This window comes from Manis pentadactyla, chromosome 14 (genome assembly GCF_030020395.1).
Source record: "Manis pentadactyla isolate mManPen7 chromosome 14, mManPen7.hap1, whole genome shotgun sequence".
NCBI classification, from domain to species: Eukaryota; Metazoa; Chordata; class Mammalia; order Pholidota; family Manidae; genus Manis; species Manis pentadactyla.
Window position 1 is genome coordinate 2,155,547 of NC_080032.1, and position 17,190 is coordinate 2,172,736.

Here is a 17,190-nt window from a genome sequence, read left to right on the forward strand (position 1 = left end):
ATAGGTGGCTGGAAAGCCAGAGATGGGTAAGATTCCTCACGGGAGGAACAACCTAAGACCAGCACAGTCACTGGAGCCAACAGGTCGAGAGATGAGGGGATCAACTGAGGCGTGGCTTAGCACCTCACGCCCCCTGATGAGGCATTTCTTGTTGCCCTTTTCTTTACCAAGCTGCGGTGGAATAACGGAATTCTCTTCCTTTTTGATTTAAAAACGGGGGTAATGTAGGTTGCCATCCATAGATGATTATGTTTCTATGGGAATTGACTGTCTTCCTTGGAATCTGTGGTGCAGGCCACGGCTCACTAAATCTAAACCGAGATCTGTTTCTTGTTATCTCTACCCCCTCATTGCCTGGCGCCAGGGAGGACTTGCTCCAGCAACCTGGAGGCAAATACATTCCTGGAGTAAAGCATGTTAATCACTGTGTCTAGAAACTTGTTCACCCACTCAACAATGTGATTCCTGGTCAATAAATATGAGAGGTGCCTTTCAAGCACCACTCTCGAGCTGGTGTGCCTTGAGTGCCCTGGCTGGCCTACACAGGTCTTCGATATCTGATCACATTGCCTCATTTATCTGTGGGTCGGAGATGGAGAAGAGCCCAACACTGAAGGAACAGAACATCAGCAGAATCACAGAACCCAAGAATGTACTAACAGTTACCAAAGGGAAAGGGACTGGAGAGGAAGGGTGGGAAGGGAGGGATAAGGGCGGGGAAAAAGGAAGGGGGCATTATGATTAGCATGTACTGTGTGGGGGGGTGTCTGGGGAGGGCTGTGCAACAGAGAAGACAGGTGGTGATTGTACATCTTGCTACGCTGATTGACAGTGACTGTAGTGGGGCGTGGGGGGGGAACTTGATGAGGGGAGGGATCCTGGTAAACATACTGTTCTTCATGTCATTGTAGATTAATGATACCAAAATATAATCTCCTGCATTTGCCCATGTCTCCTAAGTCAGTCTGGTGTAAGGAGGGAAGCAGTGAGATACCCTTTCAATAGGTGTCATAGAAAGTATGTTGTGAGACTTCGATGTTAGAAACGAACTACAGAATTAAAATGAAAATCCAGAAGTTTGTGGAAATTGGGCACAGTTAAAAAACAAATGGATCAAAGAAGATAAAAGGGAAATTGCAGATTAGCAGTGCCCCATTCTGAGAAGACTTTAAACTAAAATGCACACACGCTTTAGAAGTCATGGAGCTGTAATGAACTTGTACAGAGGACACAGGTGGGAAGGGCCTGGGAGAGATTTTCCCCAAGGTAGGAAGGGCCAGGGCCAGCACTGGGGAGCAGGGACTGCACAGCAGACGGGCCAGTGTGCACAGGGCAGAAACCAAGAGAAGCAGGGCTGCAGTGCAGCTTTCACTTTATTTACTCAGGTGGTCTTACAATGGCCCATTAGAAAAATTTTTTATTAAGGTATGATTGATATACACTCTTATGAAGGCTTCACATGAATAAACAATGTGGTTACTGCATTTACCCATATTATCAAGTCCCCACCCACACCCAATGCAGTCACTGTCCAACAGTGAAGCAAGTTGCCAGAGATGCGCTATGTCCCTTCTCTGTGATACACTGTTCTCCCCGTGACCCCCCACACTGTGTGTACTAAACATAATACCCCTCAGTCCCCTTCTCCCTCCCCCCCACCCTCCCACACCCCTCCCCTTTGGTAACCACTAGTTCCTTCTTGGAGTCTCTGAGTCTGCTGCCATTTTGTTCCTTCAGTTTTGCCTCATTGTTATACTCCACAAATGAGGGAAATCATTTGGCACTTGTCTTTCTCCCACAATGGCCCATCTTTACTTAGACTTTATTTCCTGCAAATATGATGACGTCCTCTAGCTACTGGTATTACAACTGCCAAGTGGACAACCTTACAAATTATACTTAATAACCTGAGGCTGACCTATAAAGATGAGTCTCTGCATATAATGACTTTCAGTTGCTACAGCAAAAGTCAGTGGCTCAAATATGAACTGTAACATCCTGAAGCCTGGAAACATTTACTGAGAAAGAATTAAAGTTGTCAGGATGTCCTGTAACTGGCCATCACTTCCTTTTAAGTAGCAATGATGGATGGGTCATGGAATGCCACTAGACTCTGTCTCAAAGGGACACCTGGGGAACATGCATAGCCCCACACTAGAGGACTGATCACACAGACAGCTACAGCTCCTCTGGGTTTGGACTTGTGACTGTTGGTAAACTGTGCACAACAGAAACACAAAACAAACTGCTTTAATCCCCTAAACGTCCTTCCTCCCCTCGATGTTACCTGTCTTAGCCATGTTTTCAAGGGAAATCTGTACCCATTATGTCCATGTCCCTACATCCTCTTTTTCCCTAAATCCATTGCATAGTAGCCTCTGTCTTTGCCTCTAGGATGAATTACACTCTCCGCATACGGAGGCACCTCCCAAGTGGTCAGAATCAGTGCTCATTTCAGGTCTGTGATAATGACTTAACTGAGGCATTACACAAAATTGATTGTCCCTTCTATCCTCAGTACCCTTGACTTTGACCTCACCGGCACCCCTGGGCTATGTTGCCCCAGTATCTCTAGCTGCCAACTGTACACAGTACCTGTGCGTGCTTGGTGGCCTGAGCCCTGCATGATGCCATTTAAGTCTTGTAGGCCAAATTGTGCTGGAGGCCAAGAGTTCCAGCCTAAAAGCAGACACCTGAGTCTGAATCACAGCTCTTCCGGTACGTTGCTGAAGGTGCCTGAACAAGTTGCTTACCCACTCTGAGCCTCAAATCCCCATTATGAAATCTGAATAATGATAGTAGTGCTCGCTATCCCTGTCAGGTGGGTTTAACGTGTTGCATGGGAAGTACCTAGCATCCGGTGTTCACCTGATGAATTGTACTACCACCCACCCTGTCACCCAGCGTGTCCCCTCTGCACATCCCCCTGCCTTTGTCTTCCCTAAAGGTGGGCGCAGCTCATGCCTAGGCTGTTGCCGTGGTCCGGTCTCCAAGCTCACTACGTCCAGTTCACCCTCCACGTTCTCCCCACAGGGGAATTTCTGGCACAAAGTCAGATTGTATTTCACTCTTGCGTTTATACCGTCACTGTATTTTGTTCAGATAATTGTTCTACACTTGTCAACGAATATTGTAAGTAATTTATGCAGCTCAGATGCCTGTAAGTAAACCGTGAGCTTCTAACAGGGAACTAACAAGTCTTAGTCATCCTCATCTGATGCAGGGCAAATGTTGAATGATAGATGCTGGATGGATAGATAAAAACCCAGGTCTCAGGAATTGGTTCTGTTGACACATCCTTTATAAGTAACTTGTGAAATGATCAGAGTTGAACTGGGTGCTTCTGACTGTACGGGGAACGCTTTATCGCCTGAGACTACACCACCAGCCTTAGATGTGGGCCTCTTCAAAGGAAACAGGCCTGCTCTCAGAAATCACTCTGAGTGAACTATGAAATCGGGAAGGTCTGGACACTGGGCTTGGGGAGGAGCCAGGTACTGGCTATATGCACCAGTTTTGTTTTTTTTTAGTCTTCTGGGAAAGGAATTTGTTTTCATCCTCTTGAAGCCTGTCCTTCAAGTGTCACTACTCAAGAGAAAACCTATAGAAATGGAGGTTTCTCAGTGAACAATGTGGAAACCATTTCTGCATTCGTGAGTTTACCTTCTGGTAATGAATGAACGCAGTTCTCAAGTTTAAATACATTGGTCAGATTAGGCCACATTGAGTAAAGTTGTTTGTGCAAAGACTTGAACGCGTAATAATAGGAGACTGCTTGATTGTCAGGCAGGATGCTGTCAGCCATGTTTGGTGAGCATGTAATTTTAACTTAGATTTTTCTTTTACATTTTATTTTGCTATCTTTAATGCACAATTAAACGAACAATATTATAGTTACTAGACTCCCCCTATTATCAAAACCCCACCACATATGCCATTACAGTCACTGCTCATCAGCATACTAAGATCCTATACAATCACTACTTGTCTTTCTGTGTTATACTGCCTTACCTGTGTCCCCCATCACCACCTACATTGTACGTGCTAATCATAATGCCACTTTTTCCCCCTTATCCCACCCTTACCACTCACCCACCCCAATACCTTTCCCTTTGGTAACTGTTCGTCCATTCTTGGGTTCTGTGAGTCTGCTGCTAATTTTTTCATTCAGTTTTTGCTTTGTTCTTATACTCCACAGATGAGTGAAATCATTTGGTATTTGCTTTTCCCTGCCTGGCTTATTTCACTGAGCATAATACCTTCTAGCTCCATCCATGTTGTTGCAAAGGGTAGGATCTGTTTTCTTCTTCTGACAGAATAGTATTACATTGCATACATGCACCACCTCTTCTTTATCCATTCATCTACTGATGGACATTTAGGTTGCTTCCATTTCTTGGCTACTGTAAATAGTGCTGCAATAAACATAGGGGTGCATATGTCTTTTTCAAAATGGGCTGCTGCATTCTTAGGGTAAACTCCTAGGAGTGGAATTCCTGATTTAAATGGTATTTCTATTTTTAGTTTTTTGAGAAACTTTTATACTGCTTTCCACAATGGTTGAACTACTCTACATTCCCACAAGCAGTGTAGGAGGGTTCCCCTTTCTCCACATCCTCGCCAACTTTTGTTGTTGTTCGTCTTTTGTATTTTGGCCATCCTAATTGGTGTGAGGTGATACTCATTGTGGTTTTAATTTGCATTTCTCTGATGACTAGCGATGTGGAGCATCTTTTCATGAGTCTGTTGGCCATCTGAATTTTCTTTAGAGGAGTGTCTGTTCAGATACTCTGCCCATTTTTTAACAGGCTAATTTACATTTTGTTGTTCGAGGTGCATGAGCTCTTTGTTTAATTTAGGATGTCAAACCCTTATCAGATCTGTCATTTATGAATATATTCTCCCATACTGTAGAATGCCTTTTTCTTCTACAGATGGTGTTCTTTGCTGTAATAATGATAAAGGTTTCTCATTTGATATACTACCATGTGTTCATTTTTGCCTTTGTTTCCCTTGCCCAGGGAGATTTGTTCATTAAGAAGTTGCTCGTGTTTATGTCCAAGAGAGTTTTGCCTGTGCTGTTTTCTAAGAGCTTTATTATTCCATGACTTACATTCTGATAGTTGATCCATTTTAGATTTACTTTTGTCTGTGGAGTTTGACAGTAATCCAGTTTCATTCTCTTACATGTAGCTGACCACTTTTGCCAACACCAGCTATTGAAGAGGCTGTCCTTTCCCCATTGTATGTCCATGGCTTTTTATCATGTATTAATTGACCATATATGCTTGGGTTTATATCTGGGCTCTCTAGTCTGTTCCATTGGTCTATAGGTCTGCTCTTGTGCCAGTACCAAACTGTCTTGATTACTGTGGGTTTGTAGTAGAGCTTTAAGTTGGTAAGCAATATCCCACGTGCTTTATTCTTCCTTCTCAGAAATGATTTGTCTATTTGGGGTCTTTTGTGGTTCCATATGAATTTTAGAAGTATTTGGTTTAGTTCATGAACAATGCTGTTGTCATTTTGATAGGGATTCCATTGAATCTGTAGATTGATTTAGTCAGGATGGTCATTATGACAATATTAATTCTTCCAATCCATGAGCATGGGATGTGTTTCCATATATTGGTATCTTCTTTAATTTCTCTCATGAGTGTCTTGTACTTTTCAGAGTATAGGTCTGTCACTTCCTTTTTTAGGATTATACCTACGTGTTTCTTTTTTTTTGCAATGGTGAATGGAATTGTTTTCCTGATTTCTCTTTCTGTAATGTTATTTTTTCTTGTATTCTCTTTGATTTAGAGTCTGCATTGAGATTACTAGGTCCACTCTGATCTCTTCTGGTCACTCTTTGTATGTTACATCATTTTCCGTCCTCTCAGGTTCAATATATTTGAGTCTTGTATTGAAACTGTATCTTCTGTGGATAAGGTATAGTTGGGTCATGTGTTCTCCACTATCGAAATGTTTTTGATTGGAATGTTTAATCTTTGACATCTAAGAATTTCTGGTAAGGTAGTACTTCTCTCATTTTGTTACTTGTTTTCTATATACTTTACAGAATTTTTGTCTCAATTGATACCTTGCCATATTGTTTTGTGTTTAGTAGATTTTCTGTTTTGAATTGTTTGAACTACTATCTCATTTCCTTTTGTTTTGTTCTGTACCTATTTTCTTGGTGGTTACATTGTAAATATATTTAACACTCTATAGTTACAACTACTTTGAATTTATGACAATGTAAGTTCACGAGTAGACAAAAACTCTGCTCTTTTACCGCTGTGTTAACACCACTTTCAGTTTTGATACCAGAAAATTGCACCTTTATTCACTGTGTCCCCAAAAATATTATGGAACATGGTACCTGCTTAAGTTCCATAGAAAAGAAAATGCAGACGTAGAATCCAAAATTATGACACTAGCTTTGAGATTAATAATTTGTAATGTATTTGCCTTTTAAATCATGTAGAAAGCAAAAAGTTACAAACTGTTACCTCATTACTAGCTTTCATAACTGCCCTTCTATTTCCATTTGTTTAGACCTTTACTTTCTCATATGGCTTCCAGTTAGTATTTGTATCCTTTCATTTCACCCTGTGAGTCTCCCTGAGCATTTACTGCAGGGCAGGTCTGGTAGTAACTAAATTGTTTATCTGCAAATGACTGCTTTTCTCCCTCCCTTTTGAAGGACACTTTTGCCAGATACAAAATCCTCGGTTAACAGGTTTTTATTTTCCTTTTAGAGCTATGGAGACATGGGCCCACTGCCCTCTGGCCTCCGGAGTTTCTGATGAGAAGTCCGGTTTGTATGATCAGTTGCTTTTCTTAATTTTTTAACATTCAACGTTAGCCTTTTCAAGTTTGATGTTAGTGTCTTTGCGTGATTCTGTGTCAATCTTGTTTTTTGTGCTTTAGACATGTGTATATTTATGTCTTTCACCAACTCTGGATGTTCTCTTTTCTCTCCTTTCTGGTTCCCTTGCAATGCTTACGTTGGTCCACTTCATGGTGTTATGCATGTCACTCAGGTCTTTTTTTTTTTTTGGTATTTTTAATCTACAATTACAAGAGGAACATTACATTTAGTAGACTCCCCCATCACCAAGTCCCCCCAACAAAGCCTACTACAGTCACTGTCCATCAGCAGAGTAAGATGCTGCAGAATCACTACTTGCCTTGTGTTGCTCTCCCCTCCCTGCCTCCCGACACCACATTATACATGCTATTCATACTACCCAAATCTTTTCCATCCCCGTATCCCTCCATTCCCAACCATCCTCCCCAGTCCCTTTCCCTTTGGTATCTGTTAGTCCATTCTTGGTTTCTGTGATTCTGCTGCTGTTTTGTTCCTTCATTTTCGTCTTTGTTCTTATACTTCACAGATGAGTGAAATCATTTGGTTCTTGTCTTTCTCTGCCTGGCTTATTTCACTGAGCATAATACCCTCTACTTCCATCCATGTTTTTGCAAATGGTAGGATTTCTTTTCTCCTTATGTCTGAATAATATTCCATTGTGTTTATGTACCACATCTTCTTTATCCATTCATGTACCGAGGGACACTTAGGTTGCTTCCATTTCTTGGTTATTGTAAACAGTGCAGTGATAAACATAGGGGTGCATCTGTCTTTTTCAAAGTGGGCTGCTGCATTATTACGGTAAATTCCTCGGAGTGGAATTCCTGGGTCAAATGGTATTTCTATCTTGAGCTTTTCAAGGAACCTCCATACTGCTTTCCACAATGGTAGATCTAGTTTATATTCCGACCAGCAGTGTAGGAAGGTTCCCCATTCTCCACAACCTCAGCAACATTTCTTTTTGTCTGTCTTTTTGATGGTGGCCATCCTTACTGGTGTGAGGTGATATCCAATTGTAGTTTAAATTTGCATTTGTCTGGTAACTAGCCATGTGGACCATATTTTCATGTGTCTATTGACTATGCGAATTTCTCTTCAGGTTTTTTTACATTTCTTCAGTTTTCTCTTCCTGTTCCTCTGATTCATTTATTTGTGCTATCTTAAATTCAAGTTCATGAATTCTTTATTCTGTTTGCTCAAAATTCTTTGGATCCCTTTAGGGAATTTATTCTTGCATCTAGTGTGTTTTTCACTGCAAAACTTCATTTTCATTTTTATTTAGGTTTTCCATCTGTTTAGTATCTCCATTTTTTGCCCATGTATATTCTTGACTTCCTTAACCTCCTTAGTTCTTTCTTGTCCTTTAAGATAATTGCTCTAGAGTCTTTGTGTCATACACCTACCATCAGTTCTCCCATTGAAACACACTTTTTCTTCTTTGAATGAGTCATACATTCCTGGTGCATTGTATGCTCCATAGTTCTTCTGGAAAACTGATATTTGAATCTAATAATTTGTTATCTGTGGAAATAAACTCTCCCCCTTTACCAGGGCTTAGTGTTTTGTCGATGTTTTTATGTTTGACTGTTGAAGGCTGTGTCTGTGACAAGGATGATCCTGAGTTTTAAATTTAAAATCTCCCTTTATTTTCCTACCAGAGAATTTTCCTTTGGCTGTTTGGTCACTGTCCAGTTTTCCTGTATATGGAATTCCTTTTGAATTTTCCAGTTTAATTAAAGCTCCGGAGGGGTAATGAGAGAAATGGAGGAACAGAGTGTTCTGGCCTTTGAAGTCTCCAGGAAATCTCTTCTGCTGGACAGGGTGGGGCTTGCAGCCAAAGGGGAGGAAAAACAATGACCACGTACACTCTGTCTGGGCCTATCTGGCCAGAAGCAGCAGTCCTCGTTCAGAGCCAAGAACCCTGAGACAAGGACTCGTCCTTTCTTCCCTGCACGGCTCCTGTAAGTTGTGTGCAAGCTGCCCCAGGAGTGCATGGCTACAGCCCTGGGGCTGGGAGGCTGCCAGTGTGCAAGGAGCTGAAAGGGTTTAGAAACTAACCCCAGGTTACCTTCCTAGGCTTTCCTTGGAAGTTGCAAGGCTTCAGTAGCCTCCAGAGTCCAAAATATTTGCATCATGCAGGTTCTGCCAGTCTACGTGTTGTATTGTTGGAAGACAGATTCCAGGGGCTTCCTATTTTGTCATCTTTCCAAAATGTTACAATGAAGTTTTCTTTTTGTCCCCAGCAAATTATTCTTCCATTCCTTCTTTTTATTAAAGTATCATTCATATACAATTTATGATGCTTTCAATTACACAAAACTGTGGCTCAAAATTCAGCCATATTGTTAAGTCCCCATGCCCTCCATTGTTTCAGTGTCCCTCAACATGGTAAAATGTTAGAGTTATTAGCTGTATTCTCCCTGCCATACTATCGACCCCATGGAAAACCTGTATAATCATTCTCTTTAACACAAAGCTTAAATTTAAACTTAAATCACAAAAGATTAATTTCATAATTTTTTTTCACATATATGATGGTGTCTGTTTAAAATAAAAAATGGATAAAAAGATGAAGAAAAATGCAAAGGAAATTGAAATACATTAACACATTTGTATGCTTTGTGAACATTTTCAGCCTTCTTATGCTAAAATTAAAATTATTTGCCTCGATGTAAACCTCTACAATGTTCCCAAATGTCAATTCATTCCTGCGTGTTGTAATATACATTTTGATTATTCCTTTAAGCACAGAATTATTTCAATGTTTTTTTTTTGTAGATAATTATTTTTCCTTGAAGGGTAGTTGACACACAGTATTACATTAGTTTCAGGTGTACAACACAGTGATTCAACATTTATATACATGATAATTCTAGGTATCAGCTATCACCATACCAAGTTGTAACAATATTTTGAGTATATTCCTTATGCTATACATTAAATCCCGGTTACTTATTTTACAATTGGAAGTGTGTACTTTTTTTTTTTGTGAAGGCATCTTTCATATTTATTGATCAAATGGTTAACAATAAAATTCTGTATAGGGGAGTCAATGCTCAATGCACAATCATTAATGCACCCCAAGCCTAATTTTCATCAGTCTCCATTATTCTGAAGCATAATGAACAAGTTCATACATGGAGAAAAAATTCTTACAAAGTGAATAAATTACATGGTGAACAGTACAAGGGCAGTCATCACAGAAACTTTCAGTTTTGCTCATATATAATGAACTATAAACAGTCAGTTCAAATTTGAATACTCACTTGATTTTTATACTTGATTTATATGTGGATACCATATTTCTCTTTATTATTATTTTTTATAAAATGCTGAAGTGGTTGGGAGGTACAAGATAAAGGTACAAAACATAGTTTAGTGTTGTAAGAGAGCAAATGTAGATGATCAGGTGTGTGCCTGTAGACTATGTGTTAATCCAAGCTAGACAAGGGCAATAAAACATCCACGTATGCAGAAGATTTCTCTCAGAACAGGGGGGGTGAGTTTCTAAGCCTCACCTCTGTTGATCCCCAATTTCTCACCTGATGGGCCCCCGCGACTGTGCCTGTCTTAGGTTGTTCGTCCCTTGAGGAATCTTACCCGTCTCTGGCTTCAATGTATTTTTTAAAGTCTTCAAATGAATACATTTCTTGTAATGGTTTAATTCTGTTTTCGGCATTCTATGTCGTTAGATTTCCATTTTTTAAATTCAAGTGCATTTGCTATCAAGTACCTGATCAGGACTTTTGAATTTTCATACTCATTTCATTTCAAAGAAAAGTGTATTAGGTAAAGGTATGTAGGTGTGGAAACAAGACAACGCTTGGATTAAAGCAAAAATAAAAATGGATATTACAACATACCGGAATGAATTGAAATTAAGAGTAACGAACAAATTTAGTGGTATTTTGACAAACACAAAAAGGAAAACCAGTAAATTTAATTTCAAAGTAAGCTTGAAATCAAAGCAGATTCAAACTTTACTGACAAAATAAACATAAAGACAAGCTTGCGGAGAGCAGACAAACTAAAAAGAAAACCCAAAAGTTGTTTTCTGATTAAAAATTTTCAAGGATAATCTCAACTTAATGACTGGAATAAATCCTGTCTGGCCATGTCGTAATTATTTTTATATATTGTTGGATATTAGGTACTAATAGGAGTTCCTTACTATGTTCATAATATATATTGGTCTGTTGTTTTCTTTTTAATGTCTTTCTATTCTTTGGATAGTAACACCGTCCTTAGAATGGGTTGAGAAGCATTCCCCCTGCTTCTATTTTTCTAGAAGACATTGTAGAAAGCTGGCATAATTTCTTCTTTAAATATTTTATAGATTTCACCAGTGAAACCATTTGAGCCTGGTGACTTCTCTTTTGGGAGGTTATTATTGATTCGATTTCTTTATTAGATATGATCCTACTGATGTGACCTATTTCTTTTTGTATGAGCCTCCACAGACTGGGGCTTTCAATCACTTCATGCATTTCTCCTAATTTATCAGATTTCTGGATAGAGTTCTACATATTCTTTCATTATCATTTTCATACCATGGTATCAATAGTGCTGGTTCATCTTTTAATTTTTGATATCAGCAATTTGTCAATTCTGTTAATTAACCTAATAGTTCATCAATATCATTGGTCTTATCAATGCAACAGCTTTTGGTATCCTTCCTCTACTGGTTTCCCATTTATAGTTTCATTGATCTCTGGCCCAGTGTTCATTGATTCCTGTTCTGCTTGCTTAGGGTTTATACTGCTCTTACTTTTTAACTTTATATGATAGATGGTTACATTAAAGAATTATTTTTTTCCATCCTTATGTGTGCATCACTGGTATAAATTTCTCTTTACAATGCTTTCACTGCATTACACAAATTGCAACAAACTGTTTTCATTCATGTACAAAATACTTAAAAAATACTTTTCCCTAGGACTTCTCTTCAACCCATGTGTCAGGTAGACGTGCACTGTTAACTTTCCAAGTATTTTGGTATATTGATGTGTGTTTCTGGTATTGATTGCTAGTTGCATTTGACTGATCACACAGCGAACCTTGTATGATGCGGGCATTAGCCTCCTGGGGCCACCATAACTCATTACCACAGACTTGGGGGCTTGAACACCAGTTGAGTTCCTCACAGCTGTGGAGTCCAGAATTCCAGGACTAAGGTGTCAGCAGGGTTGATGTCTTCTGAGGCCCCTTTGGCTTGTGGGTGGCTGTGTTCTGCTGCCTTCACATGATCTCTCTGTGCCTATGTCATACTTCCTCATGTTTGAAAGGACGGCATCCTATTGGGTTAGGGCCCAACCTACTGACTTCATTTACACTTGGTTACTTCCCTATACAGCCCGTCCCCACATGCAGTCACATTCTGAGTTACTGGGGGGTCAGGACATCAACATATGAGGTTCGGTTGGGTGGACACACAATTCAGCCCATAGCAATGTCTCTTCCTTTAAACATATTGTGGTGGGTTTTACTGCACAGAATGGTGTCCACCTTGGTGAGCATTTCATATGTGCATGAGAAACTGTGTATTCTGCTGCTGCAGGATCAAATATTCTGTAAATGTCAGATACAATCGTATCATAAGTGATTATCTACTCAGTTGAAATCTGTCCTAGTTTTCTGCTTTCTGCATATTTCAGTTACTGATAGAGTGCTGCTTAAGTGGCCACCTCTTACAACAAGCATGTCTGTTTCTCTTTGCAGTCCTATCAGGTTTTGCTTCAGGTATTTTGAGGCTGTTAGGTGCACAGCAATTAAGGATTGTGGTAACTTCTTGGAGTGTTGATCCCCTTATTACTATGCAATGCCTCTCTTTGTCAAGGATAATTTTTCTTGTTCTGAAATTGGCTTCCTTTAAAGTCTATGTATCTTCTCCAGCTTCTGTTTATGATAGCTATGATATAACTTTTGCCACTTATTTCACCTTGCAGTGTGTATTTACATATAAATTATTCTACAGAGAATATGTTTCTTTACCTTGAAAGGAATTGTTAGTTGGACTAATATCTATCATAGATGTGTTTTGCATTCACTGCATTTTCTATTCTTTTCCCTTCTGTGGATCTGAACTTTTCACGATTATGTGTTCTTTTAAGAAATCAATACTTATTTTTAAAAATTTGCAGTGCTTCCAATACTTTATAAGCACATTAACAACTCACACAGGTCCTCTAAAGTAATGTTATACTATCTCATGGGCAGGTTAGATACCTTATGACAGTGTAATCCCAATTCTCATTGCATTTATTCATTTTACTTATTCAAAAGCTATACATTATTGCTATTATTATTTTGAAAACAAATCAGCATGTCCATTAAGAGAAATTGCATTTACATTAACACTCATTTATGTAAAACTGATATTCTTATATTGAAAATTCATATATATGTACATTTCTCATATATGTATATAAATATACATTTTTTTCACTGACAAAGACTTAACACATCCTACAAGTCTGGCCTACTGACAAAATTTTCCTTTTTTTTGCCTGAGAAAGGCCTTGTTGTCCACTTCTCAATGAGCATCATGGGATACAGCATCCCAGGTTAGTTTCTTTTTCTTTCAATTTGTTAAATATTTCATTCCTCTCTTGTTGGAGTGTGATTTCTAGAGGGGTCCAGCCTACCATTTTTTTGCTGGATGCTAAATATTATGTTAACAGTGCTGCTAAAGTAAAACCTGGATGAGATTGTATATCAATGTTAATTTAAAAAATGATGTTAGGTATGACAGAACTGGAAGTAACCAGGCCTTTAGTGTGCGGTTTTATACTTATCTCAGTCGGGCTGTTAGTATTTGTTGTAGCTGCATGTCAGACGCGTCGGTGCCTGCTTCTGTCCTCTCCGTCTCCCCTGGTGGGCTTTTCCATAAGAACTTGTTCTTAAATAGAGTCTCTGGGTTGTAATTTACTGCAACTGTACCAGGCTGTATTGATCTGGTGGTCAAGTTTGGGGAAGAGTGTTCTTAAATCTTGTGACTAATTCCCGTACAGTGTACCATGTCCCTGTAACTAATCTGTGAATCTTTACCATTTAGGAGGTATGGTTCACATTCTTTAGCTTCTAGTAAAAAAGCTGGTTGCCTGCACTTTATGTCCATGTTGAAATGAGCTCTTCCCAATGTTTTCAGGTATACTTGGGATCTGAAGCATCTCTTAGTGGCCCCCCCACTCCTGTGTGTGACAGGAGAGCGAGAGGGAGGAGGAGCAGGCCAACTCCCCTTCCTCCCAGTCAGAGGCTGAGGCAGGTCTCAAGGTCAGGACCGTGTTAGGTGGGTCAGTACGTGTGTGACATTTTTCAGAATAGTTACTTCTCACCACGGCATATTTCAAAGTGGTTCTTTTATCTTTCCCCTGCTGGAAGCATGAGTTTTTCTTAGAATGTGAACACGCTGAAGGTAAATCTCATGAATTTGTGGTGATTCCTCCCAAAATGGCCACCGGGCATTGTCTTAACTGTTTATATCTCCCAGCTGGGAGGCAGATGGCAGGGGCGTAGTGTGCAAGGCCTGGTGCATGCAGGTCAGGCCCCAAAGGCCCCTCATCCTTCCTGAGAGCATTTTCTAAGGAGGGCGTAGACATGAATATGGGTCACACCACTGAGCTCCTTCTGAAGGACACAGGCCCGTTCCGCTGACGTCTGACCAAGGAGGACGGGGTTTTCCTGGTTTCTGTGGGGATGGAATCCTAACTGCACTAAGCAGCTGACCTGAGTACAGCCCACTGTCCTGCACTTTGAATATTTTCACTTTTCCAACTCTTGCCAAGACCCTGTGCTCCCTCACTCCCTCCTTTCCCTTTACAATGCCCGTCACCCCTAAGAAGCAATGAGATCTATACACACGCAGATACACTAACTGGCTCATGCAAATATGAACACCAGGAAGTCCCACCACCCGCCATCTGGAAGCGGGGTCTGAAAGCCTGAGACCTAGGGGAGCCGATGGCATGAGTCCCGGAGATCAGAAGGCCCACGTGAAGCTCTCTGGTGGACCTGAGCACCGAGGGCGCAGATGTCTGAAGGCAGGACAGGGTGGAAGTTGCAACTCCAGAAGAAAATTTCACACTTCACCTTTTTGTTCCATTTGGGCCAATGATGATGCCCACAAAGCTGAGGACAATCTCCTCAGTTTACTGAGCCAAATACTCCTCCCAGGGACAGCCTCCCAGAAACACCAGAATAATGTTAGCTCTCGGGGCACCCCTTAGTGTAGGGAACACAGTTAACCCCCAGTCACTGACTCCGTGTTGCACATGAACAGCCTTCTGCATCCCAGTGTCCTTCTGCAGTGTTTATGGAGGGCAGCAGGGAGCAGTGACTCATTAGTTCCTCATCTATACATTCAAGTGCCCAAGTCATCACACCCATCACAGCTATGCCTCCACGTGGGCATTCCCCAGGGGACGGCTTCGGAAACAAGTTGAGCACCTACCTGTGCCCACATGCCAACCTGCTCTTCTGCCAGCCATGCAGGAAGCCAAATCCCAAGTCCCTATTTACCACCCATGTTGTCAGGCTGCTCTGGGAACCACTTGTGCGTTGGCTCTCTGCAAAGAAGATATTGAGATGACACTGAATAAAACAAGGCTTTTATCTGGAGAGAGAGTGCCTGAGAACATGGGGAGGAGGTGAGGCCGGCTGGGAGAGGGGACGCAACAGGAGCGTTTGGTGGAAGTGTCATGGGCTGCTGGGTAACCTCAGGGAGGGTGTGTCAGCAACAGCCCCGCCCTTATCCCTGGGCTGTCATCACCGGCTCAGAGCTGCCCACGGGAAGCTCAGTCAGTCACAAGACCCAGTCTGCCGGAGAGACATTTCCCCAGGATCCCGGGTAACTCCCTCCCCTTCCCTGCTGTCTGCTTCTCAAACCTGGACATTTTTTTTTTTTAATTGAAGGGTAGTTGACAACAGCATTGCATTACATTAGTTTCAGGTGTACAACACAGCGACTCAACATTTATATACATGATATTTCTAGGTACCAGGTATCACCATACCAAGTTGTTACAATATTTTGACTATATTCCTTATGCTATACATTACATCCCGGTTACTTATTTATTTTACAATTTGAAGTGTGTTTATATGTATATATGTATATATATATATATATATAGATAGATAGATAGATAGATAGATAGATAGATATAGTGAGGGCATCTCTCATATTTATTGATCAAATAGTTGTTAACCACAACAAATCTCTGTATAGGGGGGTCAATACTCAATGCACAATCATTAATCCACCCCAAGCCCAATTTTCGTCAGTCTCCAATCTTCTGATGCATAACGAACAAATTCTTACATGGAGTACAAATTCTTTTTTTTTTTTTTTTTTTAGATAATTATTTTTTATTGAAGGGTAGTTGACACACAGTATTACATTACATTAGTTTCAGGTGTACAACACAGTGATTCAACATTTATATACATGATAATTCTAAGTACCAGCTATCACCATACCAAGTTGTTACAATATTTTGACTATATTCCTTATGCTATACATTACATCCCGGTTGCTTATTTATTTTACAATTGGAAGTGTGTACTTTTACTTGGTTGTTGTTGTTAGGGCATCTCTCATATTTATTGATCAAATGGTTGTTAACAACAATAAAATTCTGTATAGGGGAGTCAATGCTCAATGCACAATCATTAATCCACCCCAAGCCTAATTTTCATCAGTCTCCAATCTTCTGAAGCATAACGAACAAGTTCTTTCATGGAGAACAAATTCTTACATAGTGAATAAGTTACATGGTGAACAGTAAAAGGGCAGTCATCACAGAAGCTTTCAGTTTTGCTCATGCATTATGAAGTATAAACAGTCAGCTCAAATATGAATACTCATTTGATTTTTTTACTTGATTTATATGTGGACACCACATTTCTCTCTTTGTTATTGTTATTTTTAATAAAATGCTGAAGTGGTAGGTAGATACGAGATAAAGGTAGAAAACAGAGTTTAGTGTTGTAAGAGAGCAAATGTAGATGATCAGGTGTGTGCCTGTAGACATGTGTTAATCCGCGCTAGACGAGGGCAATAAACATCCATGTATGCAGAAGATTTCTCTCAGAACATGAGGGGGGAGGTTCTAAGCCTCACCTCTGCTGATCCCCATTTTCTCACCAGATGGCCCCCTGCGACTGTGCCTGTCTTAGGTTGTTCCTCCCTTGAGGAATCTTACCCGTCTCTGGCTAACCAGTCATCTTCCGGGGCCATACAGGGAAATGTTAAGTTGGTAAGTGAGAGAGAAGCCTTATCGTTTGAAAAGGTTAGCTTTTTACTTCTTTGCATATTTATGCCCTGTGGCTTCTAT

The 17,190-nt window shown here is 40.4% G+C and overlaps 1 protein-coding gene across 5 annotated transcripts in view; it reads right to left on the reverse strand.

The window, feature by feature from the left end:
• Positions 1–15,614: 15,614 nt before the first annotated feature.
• The window catches only part of LOC130680781 (zinc finger protein 337-like), a 159,747-nt gene continuing 158,171 nt past the window's right edge, over positions 15,615–17,190 (reverse strand). For 3 of the 5 annotated variants that reach the window (XM_057492115.1, XM_057492117.1, XM_057492119.1), the window contains one exon: positions 15,615–15,739. The gene's annotated coding sequence lies outside the window, so the exon portion shown is untranslated. The remainder of the gene's footprint in view (positions 15,740–17,190) is intronic. The other 2 variants (XM_057492118.1, XM_057492116.1) reach the window with 1 other exon arrangement.